Here is a 17,718-nt window from a genome sequence, read left to right as displayed (position 1 = left end):
AAAGAGTCTGGGGTCTCCACTACTTGGACAAGTGAGTAAGAGCAGTGTAGTTATCCTGCCTGTTACAGGGGAAATCCCAGAAGAAAAGTAGTCACCCCAGCTGCTCACTGTACCTGAATCATCTCTGTTCAGAAAGTGTTTTGAATGTTTGACCTTCTGCTCTGAAGCCTGTGCTTGAGATGGCTTCATCTGTACGGTAACATCTGTAAAGGTCCTTTCTCAGATATATGCTCATCCTAAGTAAATCTAACTGTTGCCTTAGTCCTCTCCAGGCTGACCTCAAGTGAGTCCTAGTAAAAAGAAAGAACCTTCCATTTTCTTCCGAAGCCTAAGAAAAACTCTCCTGATTATGTCACTCCCTGCTACTTGGAGTATGCCCTTGGAAGTTGCTAGCTAATGAGATGGAGGGAGGCTCACTCCACTTGCTGTCTAGCATAACAATCCAGTTGTCAGGCCAGTCTGGGCTGGAGATCAGTAGCATTGAAACAGAGGGATGACTTTGAAGCCAATAGGTTTATTGGTGTCTACTTTGCTCCTTTGTCAAGAGACAACCACATTGCCAGCTATAATGTGCTTCTCCTGAGAGACACAGACAGGTGTAAATAGGGAGCAGACTTTTCACAATGCACCTTTCAAGTTACAAAATCCCTATATATTTAGTCTAGTCACAGCAGACTAAATTTGTTTCCTAAAGTTCTTAAAAACTTTTCCCCTGCTTTTGCCATGTCACAATTAGGCTGCAGAGGCTGCTAGGTGAGTATTTTGCAGATACCACTGGTCAGAGAGAAGAAAATACCCATCAGAGAATTGTGCTGGTCCCACTTCTTTGAGGCTGCCTTTGAAGGAGCTTCTAGTCACTTGGCCCCATTCCTTGGCATGCTGGGGAGTGGGTGGAGAGACACAGGACCAGAGTGTTTAAACAATATTTGATTGTAGGATGCCATTGGTGTTTAAGGACAACTAAGGAAGGCCATCTTCAAGGGCAGATGTGCCATTTTGGAACAACCTAGATTCTTCTGAATGATGTATCATATGTGTGCTTAGAAGCCAAACAAGACAACATCTGCTCTGCTCATAACTCAGCTTTGTGTTGGGTGCGGGAGGGCAGGCGCTATCCCGTTTTCCACAGCTTGCCTACAGTGCGGTTCAGGTTCCCTGCATGCCTACAGGATCGGCTCTGTATGTGTGAATTTCCTGCAGAGTGAATCAGCATGTGAGACAGTGCAGGGGTCTGGGGATTTGGTGTGAGAGTGCAGCCACCTAAGGACCAGGCAATGCCAAAGTTTCCCCTTGCCATTCCAGATGGAACTCACATCACACCCCAGAGAATGCACCAGCAGTGCCTTGTAGACAGGCAGGGAACCTGACCTTGAAGATGTCACAGCGAGTTCTCTAAGATTAGAGTGTCACTGCAACATCTTGGGCTATGCCCACATTGCTAAATGTCATAGGGCAGTGCATTGTTTTACCGATCACTGGCATGGACTGTGTCTGCCTCCCTGTAACTGTCTGCAGCGTGATGCTTGGCTGATGTTGGGTTATTCTGAAATTAGAAATCTAAGGAGGACATAGCTGTTATACCTATACTACCAAGCACTTAGACCTCTGTGATGCCCCTTTGGCCTAAAGCACAGTTAATTTTTATTTCTGGATTTTGATTTGTTTTGTTTTCAAATTCCAAATGGCTGAAGTAGTGTTCAAATGCTATGCTGCACACTGTGATTATCATAGCTTCAAACTGAGTATTCATGCTTCATGGGCTAGGATGTGATCAGAGAGCACATAGGGGTACTGAAGTTTTTAGTGTGGGATGATGCTGGAGGAAACCAAATCCTGTGTAGTTTTGCTCATGCAGCCCATGGGAACTGGTACACGCAATCCCAGAACTGTGCCTGTGTAGCCTCACGGTCAGTCTGGTTAGCAGGACCAAGCTATGTAAGGGCACCATCTGGCAGCTGTTTGCTGTGGATGAGAAGCAGTCCAGTGCTTGAGCTCACTCCCTGGACCTGATTTATTTAACCAGAGGCACAGTTCCAGTCTCTTGCTGTCTGCTGAGCTGACCCTTCTTTCCCTAAGAGATAATTCTTCATACTACAGTTCAGACACTGCAGAGCCTCCTGCAGTGACAGATGGAGACTAGCCTGGGAGACATCATTCTCATCCACTCTAGCTCAAGAGGCAGGGAATGATCCTGTAGCATGGGCAGCAATACTGTGAGTTCCCTTCTCTTACCAGTATTGAGCAGCTTTCACTCCTCTGCCAGACAGGTGGGTGTAAAGCAAGTAGGCAAAGACATGCAGATCTGGAGCCAGCATCCCGTTCAGCTGCAGTTCAAAATGGAACAGGTCAGAGCCTGGCAGTCAGAGCACAGCACTACATTTAACGCCTGCCCATCAAGTCAAAAGCTTGATGGAACTCATGTAAATGTCAGCTTAACTTTTTTTTAAGAGGAGGTTTAAGACCATTTCCTTGTGTAGGTCATTACTGATTGAAAGGTTGCTCTGGTGAACCTTTCTGAAAATTGCTTTTCTGGCTTTAGGTACTCTGGCATAGTTGTTTGAGTTTGTGATATCTCATGCTGGGCACTGTAATGATATCTTGTTATCAGCTATGTGACAAACAAAGGCAAGATACAGGAGAGGTAATAAGTTAAACATGCAGATCCATGAACTCTGAGAAAGAGCAGATAACAGTAAGAGTAAAAGCAGAAATAGTAAGACACTGATCAATGGGCTATTGAAAGTACCATCAAAATGTACATCTTAAAAGGTTCAAAGAAAATCTTTGAATATTGATGAAAAGAAGAAAAGACAAGATTACTGCAGGTCTCATAAGAGGGAGCAAACCTATTGGTTGTTTGAGGGGGATTGTGGGACTATGTAAAATACATGGGGTATTCTAAGTGGACTGTGGGAATGTGCAAAATTTATTACTGGACACCTAAGGAAGAGGTCAAATTTAGGGAAAGAGAGAAACAAATATGGGAAAATGGAGAGAAGAGGAGAGTCTAGTTGTACTTACAGAGACTTCCAGTTAGCATGTTTGTCTGAACAAACCAGGAACGTGATTGCTGCAATCTAGACTATTTTACTAAACTCTGTTCCTAAATATTTTCAGTGTGAGTGTGCTCTCTGTACTGTGTATATGCGTGTGCCTGTGGTTTTGGCGTGGAATGATCCACTAGGGAGCTTCAAGCTAGAAAGACCCAAGGTCCAAGCCAGAGACTGTGTAAAAAGGGCTAAAAAGGCCCCTTGCATGTGGTGGAGCAGACTCACTTGGGGATCTTGGGAAGTCATGACATCCTTTGGGTTTTGTTTCCCTTTCACTTAGATGGGGCGAATGGGTATTCAACTCATGGTTCTGACCTGCTTACACAGCTCTGCTAATGCTCTTGGGCCAAGCCTTGGGTATCTGCTGAGCTGTGTTATTGGAAAAAATGTTAATTTTGCAACATGGAGAAATGGAGGCTAAGCTAGCACCCTGTGCCAAATGGCTTTTGGGCATGTCTGGAGCAAGATGAAAGCCCAAAGTGAGAAAGATCAAGAAGGGTTTTGTATGGCTTTCCCCACGCTTACTTCATCAAACCGGCTGGAATTGCAAAGGCCTAAGATCTGTAGGGTTCTGCTCCAGGAGGAATGAAATACACAGGGAAACTGAAGATGCCTGTTTGCGGAACACCCACACCATGTTTCTGTAGTTCCTGAGTATAGTAAAGTCATAGTCCTGAGCTGTCAATCAAGCCTGCAAAAGAAAAATGACCACTCCTTCAGCACTGACTCCAGAAACATCAGAAGTGGGGCCTGAAGCAACAACACATACAGCATCCCTTTCCCAGTCACAGTTTGGGAGCAGCACAGATTAACAGGAAGGTCTAAGCCCTCCACCCTACCCGTGGTGGTATGGTCTACTGTAACATGTAGCTTCGAAGTCATGCAAGGTGCACAGTCGCACAGTTCCTCACTCATAGTGCAGCTGGATCCAGCCCTGTTCATAGTCGCAGATGATTCCCATAAAATCACTCTTGTTTACCCTAACGTAAAATGATAGCAAATACTGCAGTGACATTCTTCATCACCTGTCATAGGGATTGAGTGCTGGAGGTCATGGTAGAAGTCTGAGGTATTATTATTAGGCTCTCAGAACTTCATCCTGACCCTTGGTACACTTATTTCTCCCACAACCACACTGTCCCTTCCCACAAAAAGTAGCAGTGCCATGATGCCACCGTTTCCCTGATGTTTTCCCTAACACTCCTGCTAGTATCATATCAGGAAGATGTGCTCAGCTTTTCTGATGGTATGACGTGTCTAATCTAAGAAGATATAACTATCTATGTTGCTAAAATTATCATCACATATCATATTTATATTATTTAATTTATATAAAATTTATTTAATTATATATAATAAAATAATTATTATATTGCTAAAATTAGTTTCCAGTCCAGTTTCTTCTTACTGTCCTGAAGGTTTTACTGAGCAACATATGGAAGCGTTTCGTACAAAGGTGGTTTCTAATAGGCTTGTAGGGGAGGTCTGAGACCTCCATCCTGAGGCTGTTCTTTGTTAGACAACTGCCCAGCATCACCCACCTGGTAACATGTCAAAATTGCTGTAACAGATTTCTAGTTGGACGTACTGAGGGTCCCAAGGTGCCCCTATGGAAAATGCAGCTGCTTCATCTGGAAATTGATAAGACTTGTGGAAAGAGGAAGAGGGGGAATAAACTTACATGAAGTAGTTAGCTAGTTTTTAACTCTTCTCTGTTGTTTCTTAATTGAAAACTTACAAAGAGAAAGTTTTTATTTTCTTGCGTTTCTGAATATTTACTTAGATATTGTTAGAAATCAAAATGTTGGGGGAAATTCTGCCAGTTCCATTTCTTTTTCTTCTGAATCAGAACAAGGAAGAATTTTCAAAATTTATTTTTCATTTATCCTTTTGATTGGTTTCATTTTTACATATATATTTAATAGGAATTACATATATATTTAATAGGAAATGGTTACAGTATGTGTACACTCTTGTACCAAATTTCATATTAGTATTGGAACTGCATTACATAAAATCTGAATAAAATTCCTGTAAGGGTTTTGTCTAAAAGTTATCTCCTTTCTCTCTCCATCTCCATGTACATGCATACTATAGAAATACAAAATACATTTTGCTCTGAAAGGCACAAGATAGATGCTAAAATGTGTGCATCACTGACTTCTAACTAGGCCACTCAGTCAGAAGCACCAATTGCGCTGGACTTTTAATGTTACTCTACTGAAAAAGAGGCAGAGCTAGTAGAAAAAAAGGCAGCAAGTAGGTAACCTTCCGTTATGCAAAAGGAGCATAAGGAGAATATTGTGAAATTAATGGCAACGTTATCAAAAGGTCAGAAGGAAGGCATTAGTATGTGACATATAACACTTGTTTAATGCAGATATGATAATAACATACACACATATGCAGAGTATCAACGACTATGCAGAAAACAGCAGCATCACCTGATGCAGCAGAAGTAGAGTTGAGTGGGGACAGTATGAGGAAAATTCCCCAGTTTGGTTGGTCCTGCAGGACTGTGGGGTCTTACTGGACAAGGTGACAACAAAGGTACTACTGTTCCTAACAAGAAATGGGGGAAGGATTGGGCCCTGCAGACTCACCTCTCTTCCAACATCCCATCCCACAACCACCTGAGAGCACAAGGCAAAATCCGGATTGGCTCCATAGCAATCATCTGTGCCACTGGGTAATACGCTGGCATCGCCACAGGCATAAACAAGAATATGATGAGCCAAGGTTACGTTGTGGAGTGTTATTATAGGTTCGAACTGTAACCAAGAGAAAAAGTAAAAAAAAAAAATAAAATTATTGTCAACACTCAAGTATTTCTTTCCCAGGCAACAAAAAAGAGCAGTTAGCCATATGTTAGGCAAACAAATATAATCTGATTCATAAAATGGATGGTAAATTGGTTGGCAGTTTATCTACTCATTGTGGTATGCACCCAACAGAGTCTATTTTTCCAGAAGGGATTTGCATTTTCCTTTAAAGCACCTCCCCTTTATCAAATCGCAGGGGTGTCTATTTGACCTGTTATGCTGGGCAGTAAGGTTCCAGGCCAGAAATGTAAATAGTTTACTTCATACACAATTTTCCTGACTGCAGTCAAGATAAGGGACCTTGATCTCAGGTTCACTATAATTCACTGCTCCCTCAGTTGTGCCAAAAGTACCATAATCAAGACAGTGTAAAATAAACCCGGCATGTAACTTTCATGTGCTCATTAATCACTGAACTTTTAACCAGCATTGATAACATCAGGTCTCAAAATTCTGGTGTTACTACAACAACTGACTAAAACTTCTGAGTTTGTTCTGTAGGGTTACTTGTTAAATTCTGTTTTGCAGTCCACGAGAAGTCTTCCTTATGAAATTTTGCCTTACGTCATTTCAGTGGAACATCTATTTTTAAACCTTCAAAAGCCACAAAACTAAGAAGGGCTGCTTAATCTTGAAGCAAAGTTATCTTAATCTGGGAAGTAAACTATGCTTGCTTTGGAAAGTTCCTGTTTTGTTTCTTTGCTCTTCCTCTTCTGCACATTCAGTCTTGAAAACAGGACAGCAAAAATGTCAGTTTTGCCTTTTATGCAAATACCCTTAACAATCTCCAAGGACAAAAGCAAAAGTCCTTTCAATATAGAAGATTCTGGAGGATCCCTTTGCTCTCAAAGATACCAACAGGTAATGTGGCCTGAGCTCACTACACGGAGACATCAGACTTGCAGCAAGGTTTCTCCAGGTGTGATGGACATGAAGACAAAGGTACTTCCAAAGCTAGAAACGAGACAGAACTTCACCACCACACAAGCCAGACAAATTAGCTGGCTCATCCCAATGGCAGTGAAGGACAGATGGAATGCTTCTAAATTTATACTAAAATGTTGTAAAAGACAGACTTATACACATCACTGAAGGAGCAAGTCTGTCCTGTCCTGTTTTTCCTCAGTAAGACAGCCTGCAATTTTACCTTGTAGACATGGTGTTTCTGCTTGGCCATGGGCAGGGGGATAAAAGTACAAGCATACTTGGTTTCTTAACTGGAACAGCAAACTGGAAAAGAAAGACACACGAGTCACCTCAAGATTCCCCTGGCAACTCAGTAATATGCAGAGGGAATTGGAGAAGCTGAAGGGAGGTGGTGCAAGCAGAATGAGACCCAGAACTGGAGGGGGAAGGAAGGATGATGCATTTAGCAAGCGACTGCTTGGTTTTTGGTTGCAGTGAGTGAGAAGATTAAAGGGTCAAGAAGATGAAATTGTATTCTGGTGAATGGCATACATGTTTACCAGCTCCACCAGGTCTTAAATTCTTTTTCTTTCAGATTTTTTTCTGGTCCCCACCCCCCCAAAAAAAAAAAGAAAAGGGAATTGCATTACTAATTTGCCTATTGTAACATGAACCAAGCATAGGAAACATTAATGCAGTTCAATCAACATTTTTACTTGCTAGTTTTCTGGAGTCACAAGCAGAACACATGATAGCACTAATCCCACAAATCTTTACATAAAAATAGCACCCCTCTTTACTATGGAATACTGCCCACGCTGATCAGCAGATTCTGCTGCATCTTGAGCAAGTGCTGACTGTGTGGGATGATGCTGTTTAAAGAAGAAAGGTGTTAATGCAATAATACCACACTGAGTTGGTACTTTTGAACTCCATTTGACAAGGATGCCACATGTACCATGAGGTGATGCTAATGCAGAGCTCCAGCTCTGCTGGTAAATCCTTATATTTGATACTGAGATACTGCATGTATTAATACTGGAGGCAGCGCACACAGCAGTTGTATTGCATTTTCTGAGCTCTTTGCCAGGCTCGTCACAGAGCATTTAAATGTATACCCATTATTTCTCTCCTCTGTGATGTTGTGTAGCCCCGACAAAACTAAGATGGGAAGCAGGAAATATCTTCAGCATGTTATAGCTAGTTTTTGATGGGTCTATATGGATGAGACAGTAGACCTGTATACATATATGCCTGAGTTAATTATACTGCAGTTCAGTAGCACCAGTCTGTGTTTGGCTCCCTAAATTCTAGTCAAGGGACCAAGAAACACCTTACAGCATTTCCTAACAAATAAGACCTTTACCCTCCGCATAGCAAACCTTCCATTCCCACTTCATTCCTACTCTTGCCAGCTCTATTTGCATGTTTCCAAGATCAGTCATATCCATCTTTTGACCTGTGCAATTCAAACTTCCAGCATGGGCATGATCAACTTTCCAAAGAAAAGCAGAAGAATGGGCTATTTTTAACATGCCAAGTAAAGTTCTTGCCCAGAACTTGCATTATTCAGCACCAGGTCATAGATGAAGAATATTTTAGGGTCAGTTGAGTCAGATGGGCCTCTGTGCCTCATAAAGAAAAGAGACTTGGAAAATCTTTGGCCTTTAAAGAATTGAACTGTGTCATCAGTACCAAACACAGTAATGAAGCACGCTCTGTCAACCTGTAATGGGAGTATTAACTGGAAAATCTCATTCCTTTCTTCCCATCAACCACATACACATGTATTCACCCTACATCACATGCCTTATACCACTGCACATTTATTAAAACATAATCCACATAGTAACCATGGCAATTAGAAATCACCTAAAATAACATAACTGTGCATATTTGGTACATACTCAGACACTCAGATAATATGTCACGACACCCAACAGAAAGTAGAGCAGAGTAACACACAAGATTTGTCTTCTCCAGAGACATAATGTATTTTTTTGCCAAAGAGAAGGGTGCTGGCTAGAAAAGACACAAGAAAATCTGTACCCGCTGTCATTTCACACACATTATTAAAGCACGCATGGATTTTAAGTGGTGGTATGAGAAATATAAGAAAGCTGGGGGAAAGGCTGTGAGGTATTTGATGAAGACTTCAGAACCTGCATCACTTTGTGTTCAAATGTTCAGATACTGTCTGTATACTGTTCTAGCTGTGGGAGCTGTACAATGGTGCTAAAGATCAGATTTCACATCTTTGCATGTCCTAAAGCAGATATAGCTCACTTATCTGTATATAATGTATTTTGGGCAATTTTTGCAAAGAATTACTAAGGGACTTACACAAAAATCTAACTAAACTGTAGTCCCCTAATTCCCCATTAGCAGCTACTGTTGAGCCTGGATGCCCTCAGCGATCCACCTGGATCTGCCCCATCGTGTAAGGAAAGCAGCAGCAGCCATAGAAGTCTGTAAATTCTTCCCATTCAGAATGGGATTATATTTCTCTCAATTACTAAAGGTCATTAAGGTTTGTGACTACAAAGGCATCTAACCAGTCATTTGCACATATATTTGAACCGCAGAAAAATAGTGGATGTACACCTAATTCTGGGCAGACATTTCTGAGGGTTAGCCTTGGATAATGCTGATTTACCCAGAGGTGCCTCAAGTAAAAGTGAAACGTGTAAACAGTGTCTATATATACAGAGTTCTGAAACTATGTGCATTTGTATCCTTGTGATCCTTGACAAAGCATAGTTTTGAAAAATCTCTGACTTAAAATAACAATTTGGATTGGCTAAGCTTTTGGTGGCAGTCAATACCAATATGAAGCTCTTCCAAGAGAGAAGGACCGAGATTACCAAAACTTTCTGAATTTGCTAAACACAATTCTTACCAAAATAATGCCTTATATTACACATAAAAATGTTATGTCCAACACTAGATATCACTTCTTTGTATGTAGAAAACAAGAGAGAGACTGAAAAATGAGCAGGATTTTGAAGAGCTGTATTGAAGCTTAAGAAGATGTTGAGATTTATAACTTCCCCATTCTTTGATAGAAAATATAAGCAAACATCAATGACATCAAAACAGTGCCCTTGAAATAGGCATTATAAATGTGGCTGTGTGGTTCCATACTTTTCTTTATATTCCTGTTACTGCACTGTTGTGAGAAAAACCTGTCATTCTCAGATCTGATCGGGGGGATTTGGGAATAGAGTGGGACACGAGAGCAGGTTTGTTTGGGATGTTGCTTGAGTAACCCCCTTTCCTACCGTGATATTCAGGTCATTTGGGTCACATGTCCAGAGGTGGCATTTGAACCACATGGTGGTGGAGGTCTCATTCTCTGTCACTGACAGTAGTCGGTAGTCCTGGCTCTCATCTTCCTCGAGGGTTGCCTCATCTTCTGCATGACAATGTTGGAAAAGGAACAGTCGTCAAAGCAAGAGAGAGAAGAGCTTCCCACACTCCCAAGAAGTCACATTCCCAAGTACTGCTGGTGGGACCTGAGTAATTATCAAAGCATTTAATTCTCAAAAAAGCTCCTCCACTTTCACTGCTGATTTCCACAAACCAATTGAAGAAAACTCATGTCCAGTCCCTGCTGTATCGCGCTGCTCAAGGGAAGAGCGGCCTCTGGGTCCCATAATCCAGAGGATGGCCTGGATAGGATGGATACTAGAGGATCTTCCCTGCTCCCTGAGTGAGTGACCTGCTGCACACTGGGTTTTTTTAGCACATCTGGCTCAACCACACAGGGTGGGAAGTAAAGCAAACCCTGTTGAAAAGCAGAGGTGGTTGAAAAGTAAGATATTTTAGGCATACCAAAATGAATAGAGTAGAATAAAATTAAATGAGTAGAATACCATTCTCCTTTTTACTTCTTAAAACTCTTATGTTTCCCATACCGCCTGGAACCTGGGCCTGGCTGTAGATGCTAAGCTCTCCTAGAAAGTACAAGCTAACCAATAGCTTTAGCAGCATAGGCATAGTGAAAAAGACAAATAATGCGTGACTGAGATCATCAAATGCAATTGTTGCTAGGTAAAAAGGCAAAGAAACATGACGTAGAGTTTGAAAAGCATCTAGATACCTGGTTCCTGTAGAAATCTCACCGGGAGCAGAATGGGCCACAATAACTGCTGCTCTGAACGCACAGGGTGAAAAGGTGGGACTGTACACACAGCTGCAGAAGGGGAAGAAGGAAAAAAAGTAGTAAAGCTCCAAGGTGACTGATTGAGATTGCATCATATTTTTGTGGCAAAGGAGTTCAAATGACTAGAAATGAGAAAGCAGTGGCTGCAGATGAAATGAAAATCTCTCAAAGAGAAACCTGAAATATAATAAAGCAGATGTCTCCCTAATGTCCAGCTGTTAAGCACTATGCTGAAAAGTTTTGCTACAGTACTCAACTTTGGAGGGATAAAGGAGAAGAGAAAAATTTTACCAGACAACAGTCTGGTCAAGGAAAAATATTCGTATGTGAAATCTGTCCTGGTATTTCTTCTTCCCATCTCTGTTCCTTGAAGTGGGTATTTAAAAACCTGGTTACAGCTTTTGCTAAATTTCCCAGTGTCTCCTCCAATATTCTTACTTCTTCTTCTTGAATTTATCCATGGTTTTGGACTTTCAGAAAACTCTAAGCAATTTATCTCTCATCCAAATGCTGTTTACAGAGGGACACCTCATAGTTTGAAAATACAGATTTTGTTTTCCTACTGCTTTGAAATACCTGTTGCATTCTCTCATTTAAAAATCAAAATTCAAAGATAAGTATCAAAGATAAGTAGTCTGCAAATGAGCTACTTTGAAATAAATGTAATATTTTAAACTAAATATACCATATGAAAGAGCAAGGCAGTAAACAGCTGAAAAAATCCCCACCTTTGTGAAAACTAGTCTTTTTGGCAAGTTTCTCACCTACCGAACATTACGCAGATAATGACTTTGTTACAGTTGTAGTAAAGAGGAAAATTAAAAGAAAAACCAAGGATGCAAGAGAGAGAGGGTTAGAAAGCAGAATGCAAATGGAAATCCCCACAAACTCCATTTACAGTAACTAACTTATATTTCCTTCAAAGTGTCTATTCCACAGGTTCAGTGGGTGTGCTTTACAGCCTACTGAGCAAAAAATGTGGATTTTTTTGTGCTCGTTGATGTGCTTGCTTACTGGAATATCTCCAGATCTAAATAATAGGGAGGTATTTTCTGATATGGAAAAGAGTTGAAAAAAACCTAAAATCTGTGGGACCAAAATTATTTTCTAATATAAACAAAGATTTCCAGCTACCAGTGCAGAAAAACATTGAAAATGTTAAATATCTCTTCTGAAACTGGTGAAATGTTTAGTATTTTTGAAACCAAACAGTTCAATTTTTCTTTACAGGGTATTCTTTTAGGAGAAATTAAATGCTAAAAAAAGATCATTATTTAAAAGTAAAGAACAAGTGTTTCTTCTAAATTGATCATCTTTTTTTTCCCTGCAGTCATTCACAGCCAAAAATTCTGTTTGTGTAACCATCACAAAAAAATTTCAAAACTGGCTATAATAAGAATGGTTTTGCAACCAACTTACAACTGTAAGCAAGGCTAGCTGCCTCACCCCCTCCAAAGTTCACCCGTTTTAGACATGCACAGAGAGATATTTCATGCAAAACATTTTTTCCTGTTGTGTGAAAAGGGAACTGAAAATGGCTGAACAAAATAAAACCCCTGTGACTGGCAAACATTTTATCAGTGCAAACTCTTTTTCTTTCTGTGTCTGGATAGCATCAAACTGCCTGTTTCTCTTTCATGATTAAAACAAAACAAATTAAAACAATACCCTGTTTTTTTATTTACCACCCTCAGTGGCATTTTAGTCCTCTAAACTCCAGATGTTTTAATATCAGGCATCTATCCTTAGTGGTTGCTTTTACAGACAAATGAAAAAACGGCAAGTCCCAAGGATGTTGTATGCCATTCCTAAGGGAGGCACTTAGGACGGTCAGGAAGAAGCGACCTTTGGAGGTGAACAAGTCTCCGCTCACTACAGAGGAAATTAAGTAAATGAGCCTTTGAAGAGCTTCATTGAGGGAAAATATGGGAGTTTTGCATCTGACTCCTGTCATTTGGATAAATTGGAAATTACACTCCCAGCAGCCTCCTCTGCCTTCATGGTAGGTGATTGCTTCAGTCATATCTAGCTGGCTCTGGCTGTGGTTTTCACTTGCAGATAGGATCACTTTTTTTGCCTGAACAGCATCATCTGGTACCGTCTGGGGTACCATAGGGTATCTCAAGTAGCTGTGTGGGGCTAGGAGGCATGACACAGGGTGTGCAGAAGATCTGGGCTCTTCTGGGATGTCAGTCGGAGGCCATGCCAACTAAGGATTTCAAATGGCCTCAGACATCTATCTTTAGCCAGTGGAGTCCATGTGCTTTCAAGCCAATATACTTAGAGCACGACCCTTGGCAAAGGGGGAGGCAAAAGAAGTCTTTTCAACTTCCAGAGAAGTAGATGCTGCCATTTGGGAAGACACCTTATATCACAATGTCAGATCCAGGCAAGTCTCCGTGACAGCTGAATCCAAATGCCACCCAGCCCCTTGTATGGACCTGCAGCTCAAACGTCATCAGCTCCTGTTCATCATGGTCCAAGCAGAGGTAGACCCTATTTGAAGGATCCAGGAAGGTGGAGAAACGCAGCAGTGGAGGTGCGGGCTGACCAGAAGAAAAGCATGGGAGGAACAAGAGGAAGAGCATACCCTTGATTCTTGAGAACTGCCATCACCAACAGAATCACTGTGATTTCTGAGTCTTGCTGATACCTTGGGCGGTTACTCTGCTACCAGGGGCTCAGTTTATATGGAAGTGCATGACGCTGGGCCTGTTGCTGGAAAGGAGGAGTGGGAACTGACTGTTTTATATCCGATTTGATATGTAGGAAAGATCAACTCTTTACACAATATGCCCTGGCACCTTGCCTCAGTGAAACCGTACCAGGCCATCCCATATACATCTCAAAACAGTTTTAATAGCTGTTTTGTAATACAGAACCAAAAAAAGCAACCAAGTGTTTACCTCCTACCCAGTACTCCTCAGGGTGGGTGAATGCTGGCTCTTTGCAAAGAAAAGGGGCTTTTCTGACTACTTGCCTTTGCAAATGCTGAAATGAACCCTGACTATGTCACCTTGTTGTCTGGTGTGATGGTTATTGGCAAGTTTGTTGTAAACGTGCTGGTGAATCTTAGTGCCAGGGCTTATCAGAGGAAGCTGCTGTGGTACATAAGAAGGACTCGAGTGGTAGCAGTTTGGACTGTAGTGGAACAGCAGAAGAAAAATGCTTTTGCTTCATGCACTATACCTTGGGGGCAGTGAGTGGAACAAGAAAAGCGTGTCATCTGTTGCCCTGCCTAAGAGTTTTCAGCATAATGACATGAAAAACAAATAGCCTCAGCAGGTTTCCAACTGGTTCTGCCAGGAGGTGCCTGGTGCATCTGTCTCCAATTTGCCAGGTGCATAGTCCACTGCAAAACATAGCCCGGGTCTGTGGATTTTGAGGGACGTGGTAGTTTATTCCCATTTACTTGGTAGGAAAGCCTAAAAAGCCCATTTGTATTAATGTGCTAAGACAAGTACTTGCAGAACAGATGAGTAACAGAGAAGGAGAGCGAACTAATCTGATTTTCAGAGACAGGGCTTAAACAGACCAAATTGCGTACAGATTGCTTGAATCCCAGGTTACGTTGTTGACAGTCCTGCTGCAGACAGTTTCTTTTGTGAATTATGTAATACAATGCCAACATTTTAAATTTTCTCTGCTCCAGAAGGCCCAAGACACTGTTCTGGGAGAGCTAGGCAAGGCTGAGGGATATGGTAATGCAAAGTATTTCAAAACTAGGGCAGCACAGGGATATCAAAACTGAGGGACTTCATCCCCTCTGTGGGAAGAACCAAAGACAGTTAATGATGAAGGTGTGAGGGAAAAAGGGAAGGGAATCTGCATGGCTGCATTAGTGTGCTTTGCAGAGTATGAGGTTGCTGGTATGGGAAATTTTCACCGTTGCTAGTTCTCCACTTTTTTAAGCAGAAAATTGCTTTCTCACATGGAGGGCAGTGGGAGATTAGGGGATGCAATTGGGACATTGCTAGAAGACATGACTAGCCTGGGATTATAAGGAGGGATGTTTTTACGTGTGACAAAGATTAGAATTGCATGGCTCCTTTGATGGAGGAGGATGTGGTGTTTGCATGCCACTGGTGAGGGGCGTGGGTGGGAGAGATATCCAGGAACAGGAAGATACCACAGATTGGCAGTGAGCAACATGCCAAAGAAGATTGTAAAACTGCAGATGATCTGAGCAAAGGAAAGAAGATAAAAAACTGCTTCCTTTAAAGAACTAAGTGCTCAGACAGGAGCCAAGTGTGAAAAGAAAGAAGAAAGTCAGAACCACAGGGTGCAATGGCACCTCCTGAGGATCTGCAGCAGGCAGAGACACAGAGAGAGAAGAAAGCAGTGATGTTTCACTGGGTTTTCTCTTTGGGGATTATGATGATGTACAACAAATTTAGGAGATGAAGAAGAATGGAAATACTATGCCCAGTACTCTTTTGAAATGACCCTGAAGCTCCACTGCTGAAACCCTTTGCTGGCAACACGCACGTCCCTGACACACAGCCAGCTCCAGCCCCCACGTCTCCCCCGCTCACAACTCCTCATCGCAGTGCAGGGCAGGAAGCACAGCATTCCTGTTATAATGAGTTGAAGCCATGTTGAGGTTATTTAACACCTTTGCTTGTTTTTTTAGGCCAATTTTTACCAAAATACTCACTTTCACCAAAAAAAGAGAAGTCACAGAGTCTTGTTTTGGAAATGTGGAAAGAAATGCAAGCTTTACCTCAAAGACCGCAAGCTGTCAAAACGGGATATCCAGTCAGAGGGGTTTGTTTAGGTTGCCTTCATGACCAGTGGCAGAGGGAGCCTAGAATAACTTAGGTGAAACAGTTATTTTTAAAATTACTGAAGTGACATGGAATTAATCCAAAATGAAGCATTTCTATACCTTTTACCTTTATTCTGATTTTTTTTAGTTTAAAACTAATCACTTATTTCAATACATTCAGTTCTAATCTCCTCAAACTCAAACTTAGCATGGAAAACTTCAAGATCTTGCTGAAGGTTAGCAATGAGACTCTTAGGGAAGGATTTAATCTGAGAATAACACGCCTAGATATAGAGAGGTCTAAACATATACAGGTGCATCTTATTCATAGGCTGCCAGTGGAGCCCTGAATTAGGAGACCTAATCCAGCTGCCCACACATAGGTGTCCAGTGCTGTTTGAGGTGCCCACTAATATTTGACCTGGCCTCATCTGCTGCTCCAGGAGATTTATAGCACCTCAAAATGAGGGATTAAAGAGGGAGAAACACAGCATTTTAAAAACAGCTACTTCTGCCAGTGTTCATGTGTAAGGATAGTTACAGGAGCTAATAAAGTCAACACTTCTGCTGTGATGGGTGATAGGAACAAAACTAAATATTGCTGTCTAAAATGGCTTAAATTACCATTTTCTGACTTTATACTTCATTTCATCAAGGTGTTAAGCATCACTGGTCTGCAGCTATGCTCAGACTAAGATTAAAATCTATTTATTTTCTTTACACTTTGTGTTTGTTTGTTTTTTTGTTTGTTTTTTTTTGGGGGGGGAATATGGAAATTATGGAAATATGCCATATTTTAGTTTAGAGCAAAATGATGGGAAGACCACTGCCTGTTAGACAGTAAAGGGAACAGCAGTAAAAGCAGTAGAGTTGGTCAGTCACTTATTTTTCAAACGAAGTATTTTTCTCCAAAAATGTGGATTTTCTGAAACCACAGCTTTTCACATAGACATACCACACTGCCAACAGTTTGTCAGAGAAGGCTTTTAGTTCCAAGTGGAATTCAGGACTGAAAAAAAAGAGAAAAAGAAACAGTTGCCCAAATGAGCTAATAAGAAATTCGGTAGGTTGATATCCAGCTTCTGGACCATGTGTTGTGGTAACTGGAGCAAGGCTTGAAGCTGAACCCTGGACCTCAAGTCAATATGCCGTCAACAGAGTATCTGTTATTTTGGCATTGGTTCATTACCCTTAAACATCTTAAATGTTTTACCCAAGGGAACACAAAAGGAGGATGTTAATGAAAGGCAAGTGAAAGAACAGTGGCAAAGGGAACGCCCTGGGTGAAAATGAATGGGTTGTAAGTATTGGCAAGAAGTGGGTGAATCGAAGTTTTCAAGACTAGTAAGTGCAGGTAGTTCAACACCCTGCCTTCTGCACCCAACAAGGTTTGCTTGATAGAACTTGTTACAGTGCTTGCAATCATTGTAACATTTCCTCTTCTCTGAACAAAGTATATTTGTATGGTGTGAGTGTGTAGATTAGTGGTGTTATCAGCTTATCTGCTGAAAAGGGAAGCAAGGCTGCATTAGAGAATTTACTAACTTTGTTTCCTGATTCTCAGCAGTTCAGGTTTCAAGTACAACAAATACTTATTGCCCCTCTCCCTCTCCACCCTTCCCAACAACTGTGCCCTCTGGAAGGCCTTAAGACAACGCAGGACTAGTTTCATGTGGGAGATGCACGATGTTGCATTATACTGCACTATGAGCTGCTGCAGTTCAGATTGCTGTGCTTTGCAATGTGGTGCACAGTACTGTATCACACCGAGATGAGGGATACTTTCTCATTGTCTGATACGTTACTATATTATGCTCATTATTTGAAGTAAAACTAACCATCAGGTCTGGAGACTGATACCCATGCAGATATTCTAACACAGTGATATGAACCTTTGGTAAATAGGTTAAAAATAACTTTGCATTCAGTACCACACATCACTGCACTTTTTTGACAGCCCTCCTTTTCCATGTTTGGATCCACCCCAGATCCTCTAGGCTTCAAAAA

General features: G+C 41.4%; 1 long non-coding RNA gene across 1 annotated transcript; it reads right to left on the bottom strand.

Moving 5' to 3' along the window:
• Positions 1 to 7,019: 7,019 nt before the first annotated feature.
• LOC130149723 (uncharacterized) lies at positions 7,020 to 10,956 on the bottom strand. The gene is made up of 3 exons (XR_008821993.1): positions 10,881 to 10,956; positions 10,060 to 10,193; positions 7,020 to 7,102 (listed from the first exon to the last, which is right to left on the bottom strand). It is a non-coding gene; the product is annotated as an uncharacterized LOC130149723 (long non-coding RNA).
• Between the last annotated feature and the right edge of the window lie 6,762 nt (positions 10,957 to 17,718).

Source organism: Falco biarmicus, chromosome 5, assembly GCF_023638135.1.
Source record: "Falco biarmicus isolate bFalBia1 chromosome 5, bFalBia1.pri, whole genome shotgun sequence".
Lineage (NCBI taxonomy): Eukaryota > Metazoa > Chordata > Aves > Falconiformes > Falconidae > Falco > Falco biarmicus.
This window is presented reverse-complemented; position numbering and strand designations above follow the sequence as displayed.